Source organism: Calonectris borealis, chromosome 3 (genome assembly GCF_964195595.1).
Source record: "Calonectris borealis chromosome 3, bCalBor7.hap1.2, whole genome shotgun sequence".
Taxonomy (NCBI): Eukaryota; Metazoa; Chordata; class Aves; order Procellariiformes; family Procellariidae; genus Calonectris; species Calonectris borealis.
Window position 1 is genome coordinate 41,343,876 of NC_134314.1, and position 8,426 is coordinate 41,352,301.

Consider the following 8,426-nt stretch of genomic DNA (forward strand, 5'->3'; position numbering starts at 1 on the left):
AGATCCCTCTGCCACATTCACCCTCTGCCACATCCTCTCAAGCTGCCGATGGAAATATTTACTGCCTATTGGTAGCGCTGACCACGAAGACTGGGGCAGCTGCCTGTATTTTCCTTGTGCCCTCTAAGAGTTTTTTGCAGATTGAATTGACTTGTAAGATGAGAAGGGATAACTGAGTTAGGCGAGAGGAGTGATGGGTGTAAGGAGTCCTGAGGGCTGAGATCCCTGCACCCGGGCTTGGACAGACGGGATGCAGCCGAGCTACTGATAACAGCATCAGGTGAGCCCGAGGGTGGCAATACACGGTGAGGCGCTGAGTGTGGGGGGACACAGGTGACAGCTACCCCTCCCCAAACAACAGCCACTTCCCAGTAAGCCCTCGCCTAACTTCTCACAGGCATCCCGCATCCCACAGCGGGAGATATCCCAGACGGAAGAGCCACGTGGTGCGGCAGAGACATGTCTACCCAGAGCGGCGAGCTGATGTTTCCAACAATGCCGCCTTGTCGGGATGTCGCAGTCTCCAAGGGGGGAGAGGAGATTAACTGTGAATAGCAACGCCGTGTGCTGCCGGGGCAATTCTTCTGGGTCATTTAATGCAGATAAACAAAACCCACAGCAAAGTTAAAGGCAGCCCCATAGTCTGGCCACAGCTATAAGGCAGTAGGTTTAGGAATTGATTTGTTTCCAGAGCTGCTAAAGGTTTGGAGAAATTAACTATAGTATGTTGATGTGAAGATTTATGAGAGGATCAAGGAGATATGAAAATGAAAGAGTCAACAATATCAGAGCATGACATGAGATAGTGAAGTATTTTATTTCCATTGCTTTCAATATTATCTCTTGGTTGGCAGGAAATAATCTGAGCAGGGAGACTGCATAGCAGAGGTACGGAAAATAGATGTGATCATTTTCCACAGACGCAATGAGCACCACTCTAGATATTTTATAACTTGCTAGTGTTTTATGTCATTTCTTCAGACATCTGTGCATTAGAGTGACTGAGAACTGCAAATGATGTATAGTTAAGATATCCCCCTATAATTAAGCTGAAATAATGCTGGATTATTCTAGCGTAATTATAGGGGGCTATTTTAACTATTAGCTCATTAAAAAGCTATGATGCAAATCTCGTTCTGAAAGAGAAGAAAAAATGAGTGTATATGAACAAAATGTCAGTGGTCCTCTGCTGAGACCAGATGGAGAGGTATAACTATGCTCAATTGATCAGTCAATATATTTAATTACAGCCAGGCTTGGATGGAGCCTGCAATGTCCTTTTATTATGCTTAGTGTTTGCAGACGGACATGGTGATTCAGAAACGCTTGGGAAGGGAATGCGGTACCTATGCAAAAGGGTGGACTTTGGCTGAAATTGGCCTGGGTTTCGCATGAAGCCCTGCCACATGCTCCTCTCTAGATGGGAGACGTCCTTTTGCCCACTTTGCACTTCAGGTGTGGCACACGGGGTTACAGAAGCTGGCGCTGCAAGGCTAAAATCCATGAATTGGTGTTTCGGTCCCACGACGAGGCCGGCCTCAGGAAGCATGGAAGCGGTCGCAGGCGGCACAAGCCCCGCCGGAGCACGAGGCGCTCGTCTGTGTCTAACCTGCTTGGGGTCACCGTTGGTCAAGTGTTATGGAGCAGCGACGTTGCCTTGTTTTGGATAATAAAAGCGAAGCAGTATGCTTGGCTAGTCTGGTCTCTGACAAAGGGCATCCCGGAAGGGAGCTGCCCGTGCCCGCGTGCTCTCTTCCAGCGGCCAGAAAAGTTATTCTCCATCTCGTTACCTCCCTCTCTCCCCTGAAGGACCTCAATGGGGCCAAGGCACCCCTAGCAGCTGAGGGAGGAGCTGCTGCCCGGTTCCCCGCACTTGTTTGAGCTCCGGCTCAGCTGTGCTAACCAGCAATAAGCTATCCTGGGCTGAAACCCTGATCCCTCCGCGCTTCTAAAGATAAGGGGCTCTCTTGCCTGGCCCTGCATATAGGGTGGGATACAGCTGCGGCACAGTTTAAGCAACCGACTCCATTGAAAGTCCATGTTTTGGGCTTTCTGAGACCTCCAGGATCCTTCCCTCTGGAAGAGGGGATCTGTGCATGTAAGGATCAGTGCCTGGCCTATCATTAGGCATCACTTTACAAGGGTCAGGTTTTCCCTCCCAATTCAGCCACGGCTGCTGCCTCGCTCAGGGTGATTAAGAAAACAGTTTGCTTTGCAAATATGGTCGGGTGTGCCTGCGCTGCCCAAAGGGGCATCTCATCTCTGGCATCCGACAGCAAGCAGCAGGGCGAAATAATAGAGCAGAGGCTAAATAAGAAAAATGACTTCTTGCCCTCAAGCATTATGGCAACAAATGGTGAAGAACATGCCCTCAGGGAATGGTGAAATGAATGAGATGAATGTGTAATGTCCAATAACTACATGTCGAACCAAGGAGCATACTCTTAAAGCATGAAGTTAGCGGGGGCTGGTGAATGCAAGAAGCAGAGAGTCAGCTGGGAAATTTATTGTTGCACAGGATGGCACGGTATGTAAATTGTGCTGGAGAGCTCTTTGCAATTGCTGTTGGCTCTTGAAGGGGTAGGTAATGAGTGTAAGACTTTGCTTTATAGGAAAATAATGAAGGAGGAAAACCAACAGAAAGGCAGGAATGGCAGCTCGGGCAAAACTGAAGTTTCACCCAAGTCTCTTTGCGGTCCAGGCCTTAGCTCCGAGGGCTGGAGATGAGGAAAGGGGGGGTTTCTGATGGAGAAGCGGGGAGAGGTGGACTGGGAGAGGGAATGGAGCTGGCTAGAGCTGTACATTGGCATTTCTTTTTCTCCCCTCAGCTTCTCCCCGTAGGTGCCTGCTCAGCCCAGGAGCAGCAGTGCGAGGCAGTGTGGACAGGGAGACCCGGTAAGGGGCTGGGGGCCATAGCAGAGTATTTTTATGCTTGACTGAAGGACTCACGGCTAAACATGATTGGGAAAGGACGTTCCTAAGTTTGGCCTGAGGGGTTTTCTTTCTTTATTTTAACTTGATTAAAAGCTGGCTGAAAACTAAGAAAGTGACCACATGCCCAGGCGAGCTGGCAGAAAGCGTTCGCATGTGTGTGACAGACACAAGTGACTGGAAATGGTGTGCCCCATCGGCTTGTGCCAACCTGGCAGTGCAATGCAGCACCCTGAGACTGAAGAACGTGGCGAGCGAGCGATGTGGTTACGCGCATCAAGGTCTGGAAAGAGCTTCAAAGGACGTTGGTGCCTGCGACCCAGGCTGGTGTGTCCTTGCTACCGAGGAGACGCTCTGTGGGAAAGCGGGTTTGGGCACCTGGAGGGACTGTCACTGGTGAGACCAGTACCCAACGCCTCGGGAGCCACTGGGTGGCGTATGAACACTTACATACATAAAAGACCAGGATCCGTGGAAAAAAACAAGGCAGAAATATATGTAGATAATTACGTGGCCTCTCTTTGGACTGGGGCGAGAGCAGGTGAAACCAGCCCAGCATGCATTAGGAAAGTGGCTATATGTCATGCCTCCTTTAACAAATAAAAGTCCAGATGATCAAGTATTGAGGAGTAAAGTTCAGGGGCTGTAAAAGCAATCAGCTAATGAAAAATCACAACTCAGCCTCGCCTTTGCCATGCAGGGCACGAAAAGGGGACCACAGGAGCGACGGTGGCTGCTAAGCCCCTTGGCAGACAGCTGCCCAAAATCATTCCTGGAATTAAATACTACGCTGGCAACAGTCAGGAGTTTCTCTTGTTTGCGCCTTACTCAGCTGGGCACTGGTCGTGCCACGGCTGCAGTTATTGGGGTTGTGCAGTCCCCCCAGGTGCAGGTGCGGCAGGAGGGCTGCACAGCCCCGCTCAGCTCCGCTGCTCAGTGTTTTCCTTTCCTATTGGGACAGCCTCTCCCGGGCCGTTGCCTTCACCCACGGGGGCTGAGGACAGCTGGCTTGCCAGCAGTTGGCCCTGCAAGCTGGCTAAAGCAGGAGGGAGATTTCAGCAGGAGTCAGGAGCCAGAAATACTTTATCTCGCACCCTCCAGACTCCTCACATTTTCCTCCCCGTCTGGTTTGTCCCTGCCTGATCTATAACCCTTGCTGCATTTCATGGGCTCCTTTCCCTCTGATTGTTTAACGTGATTAAGAAAATATTTGTAGTGTTTCTATCTCAGTTTTGCTCGCTGCCCGCAATTCTCCCTGAAGGAAAGCAAACTCTCACAACCACGTGCAGCTGGACCTGTGAATACTGCAAGAGAGAGCTGCTCGGAGGGGTTAGTTGTTTCCTGGCAGGGTAAGGCCCCAGAGCAACAGAGAATAGGAGAGACTACCTAGCTGTGACAAGCGTCTTGAGACACGTTTTATCTCCTCTTACCAACTGTCAGTACAAATGAACAAGAAGCTTGCTTTGAGGATGTTTCATTTATATGATACTGGGGTTGGGACAGCAAAGGGGGGAACAGTGCTGAGATAAATGATACTATTTTCAACTAATTCAGACAAGCATTTGTTCTGAATGCAGCAGCATCACTATGAATGCTCTTTAGCATCTCTGAGAGCCCCCATATTTATAATAGGGAGCCACTGACATGCTTTCATGGTGTTCAGGCATCAGCACAAGCATCTCACAAGTGGCAAAAGGCAGGAAAGTAGACTTATCAGCCAGGCTGGGGCTGTGTTTGCTTGTGTACTAGCCATACTCAGTCTTCCATGTTCCCTCTTTCGCGGGAGGTATATCTGCTTTCAGCTACCAGTCGTTCATCACTCACCACCCACCACCAGGTCGTTGGCAGGCGGTGGTTGTCCCCTGCCTGCAGCCATCGTAGGGGCAAGAAGGGGACTTGGGTGTGCAAGGGAAAAGAGAAGTGGGTAAGCAGAGCAGAGCGATGGTAGCCTGGAAGCACGCTAGCTCTCTTCTTCCAGCTAAAGGAATTTTTTTCATCCAGCCTGGAGGAAAGAAGGAAAGTGGAGGTGAACAGTCCTCTGCAGCTTGTCCATCCCCCAGCAAACCATGGCAAGGGTGTCCTGCCCGGCCGTGGGACGTTGCCTTCCTGCCTCCGCGACTCAGTGTCCCTCTGCGAGAGGGAGATCATTCCCCGAAGGAGCTGAAGTCCTCACTGCCTGTGACCGGTTTGAACTTCGTGAAGGGACAGTGCTCTGTGACTTTTGGGAGTCTCAACGGAGCAATAGGTTGATGCTGTGGCTGCTTTTCAAAGGGATGCCTGGGAAGGGGCCAGGTTACTGGGAAATGGCTGCCCTTCCAGAGCAACGGCCTAACATGCAAGCCCTAATGGAAGAACAACGCTCCTGCTGTGAAGGGAAGACCTCTCGCCCCTGGGAAAAGGGCTAGGAGGGCATCCGCACTGTAGTTGCCTTCCTTCAGAGGCACAAAGGTGCCGTCTTCCCCGTCCTGCAGATGGGAAGCTGAGGCAAAGAACAAAACTGAATTGATTTTCATCCATTGCAGAGGAAGTCCTTGGTGGAAAGGAGACCGGAGCCTGCATCTCAAGTTAATGCCCTCAGTATCTCCTCTTCACTGCAGGCTCTCATGAAGACCCCTGTGGTTTTGGGGAAAGTCACTTCATCTGGATCGAGATCAGGAAGCATCACGATGGATTTTGACTAACAAATGGCAGCAAAATAAGAAAGGAGAAAGCGAAGCCTGGCCCCTGAGCAGACAGACATTTACGCATGTCCTTATCTGTACAGGTTTCCTCATCATTTAGCATGGATGTAAACTCTCTCCTCTGAGCAGCACCCAAAACGCCAGCTGGCTCCGGCAGACTGCAGGAGGCACACGAGTGAAGTCTAATGAAAGCCCAGGCTCAGCATCCCAAAAGTGACAGTCGCTCCAGTCTCAAGTCGGATCGTGAGCTGCCGACTCCTCCCGGGCTAGCAGAGGGCAGCGTGATTTCGGAGGGCTGCTCTGGAGCTGGGGTGTCACTCTTTAGCTGAGCATCCCCTCCAATTGACTCCTTCCCTGCAGCCTGCCTGTGGCTGCAGGGTTGATCACGCTGTATGATCTTGAGTCAGCAGGAGAAGAAGAGATCGTTACTTCTTGCTTTTTTTTTTCCTTTATTCCTTCCAGGATAATAGAGTCCTCCCCTCCCCAATTTTGTTATTCACACGAGATCATGCAGTCCAGGACACTCTGTCCTTAAAGATAAAATAAAAAAAAAAAGCAGAAATAATGATATAAGTCAGAGAATGTTACAGTTAATGAGCAGAACTGCCTGCTTTGCCTCCCCCTGCACTGCCCAGGAAAGTGCCGATAAAACTAGATAGATACGTGACTTGATGCTGGTGCCTGAATGCTTTAGTCAATTTTAATCTTTTTATTTTGCAATAATTATAGCATCGACTGTGCCCTTTCTGTCTGAGGGAAAGTTTATAATGCTGGGAAGCCCCTGGGTAAGAAAAATGGGTTTTATTGATGTCTTTTCAGATGATGCTCTGGCACAATGTTGCTTAGGGCCCCTGTGCCCCAGAGGATGCATTCCCACCCAGTGCCAGCCCCGGGCCCCCGGCACCTTGCGGCTGGGTTTGTGGGAGAGCAGGGCTGGCCTGGCTGTGGTGCTCACATAAAACGGGGTCCTCTCTTCACCTGCATCATGAGCACACGGCCTTGCTTTTCCCACGCGTTTGAATGTCCCCCCACTCCCTTTTTGGGGGGGAACGCAGGGATGCTGAACATGGCCTCAGGAAAAGGTGCTCTCCAAAGGTCCTGGGGCCCCAGAATGGGCATCGTTTTAGGTGAACTGGTGGGAAATCTGAGGGGTTTCGTGTGCACTCTTACAGCTCATCTGAGCTGGGCAGCATCCCCGTTTACCTATATTTCTACACTGCCACATAGCACTAGCCCTCCACGCTTGAAGACTGAGCTCTACAGCTCTAGGACTGTAGAAGGAGATGACGGTGACACCGGAGTTTCTATTTGCGTGTATCACGAAACACACAGCACAGCCACCTAATTAAATAGCAAATTTTTTTCAAAGCATGAATGCCTCCTACGAGGCTCGGGGTGCCCTCAGCTTGCATTGAAGTGACTCGCAGCGGAGGGCACTTGCCACCTCCCGGAGGTGCTGAGCGGTGGGTAGCACGGCATCGGGAAAACTGGGCTGGGGCAGCAGAGGCGGAGCTGGTCGATGCTGGAGGACGTTGTAAGTGCTGGATGATGGAAGTGTGGCATAGCACCTGTTTCACGAGGTCTGGTTGAAATCGATGCTATTAGTCCCCTGCTTTCATGAATACTAAATGCACCCACACAATGTAAAAGTAGCATCTCCCTGATCAAAGTCAGCTCCGTCTCTTTTGCATCCACTTTGCTGTTATTCATGCTTCACAGCTGGATCAACATGTGACACATTGCAGTCCTTCATTTTTCTTGCTTTGGATTACAAGTATTTTTAATGTTTACCTGCTTGGAGGAATAACGCATTTTACCCAGTGATAAATGTACTTTACATTTATTCAGGAGGCCAGCTTAGATTATGAATCCAAAGCTGGTGAATGAATTAACTACTTGATGGATCAAAGTAGAGCAATACGCTTTGGGTGTTGGTTACACCAGGGAGGGTGCCTAGCAGGTCAGTCCATCGAAGATGTTGTATTATTTTATTTTAACATTTTTTGATTTCAAAACAATAAAATGCTGCTCATGGGTAAACTTACTAAACAAAGGAGACCGCCAATGGGCCTGACAACGTTTCCTTGGTAACATTTCTTAGCTTTTACCCCAGTGATTGATATCCAAGGATAGCCATTTGCTTTCTGCAGAGGAGCAGGAGAATATGGCTCAATGATTCTCTTCCTGGCTCCTGAAAGCAGAGAGAGGAGAAGCAATCCATTATAGTTGATGTGGCTTTACTCATTATTTAAAAAAAAAAAAAAAAGAAAAAAGAAAAAAAGCACAACAACAATGAAGGAAAAAAAGGAGACAAATTGCACTTGGAACCTGATCCAAAAAACTCGCTGTACTTGACAGAAAAACTCTTTGACTTCACAGGGCTTCGGACCAGACTCCTGATGTGCCTTTAAGACTAACCATAATCTGAACACATTTCTCTGCTGTGCTCTTTGCTTTCCTGGATTAAAAACCTTTTGTGCAAGCAGTGTTTCTTTTTCTATTTGTGCTACCCAGCCCCACTGTTCACGGGGAGCCCTCAATACCAGCTACCTTGGGAAATAAGCAGTCCTGGGGGGCTGGGTCCTGCTTGGATGTGGCAGTAAGATATCCCCAAATTTAATAGAACCGAGGAAAACTGCATTTGCAAGTCCAGTCAGAAGTAGTCAAAAAGTGGTTTTAGGTGTTTGAGGGAGACAGGCTGGATGAGTCTCCCTTCACAGATGAAAACCCCTGCATTTCTCTTCCCGCCCATTGCCCTCCCATCCCTCTCCAGCAGCTTTGTAAGCGCTCTCGCTGTTTATTTGCAGAAATACC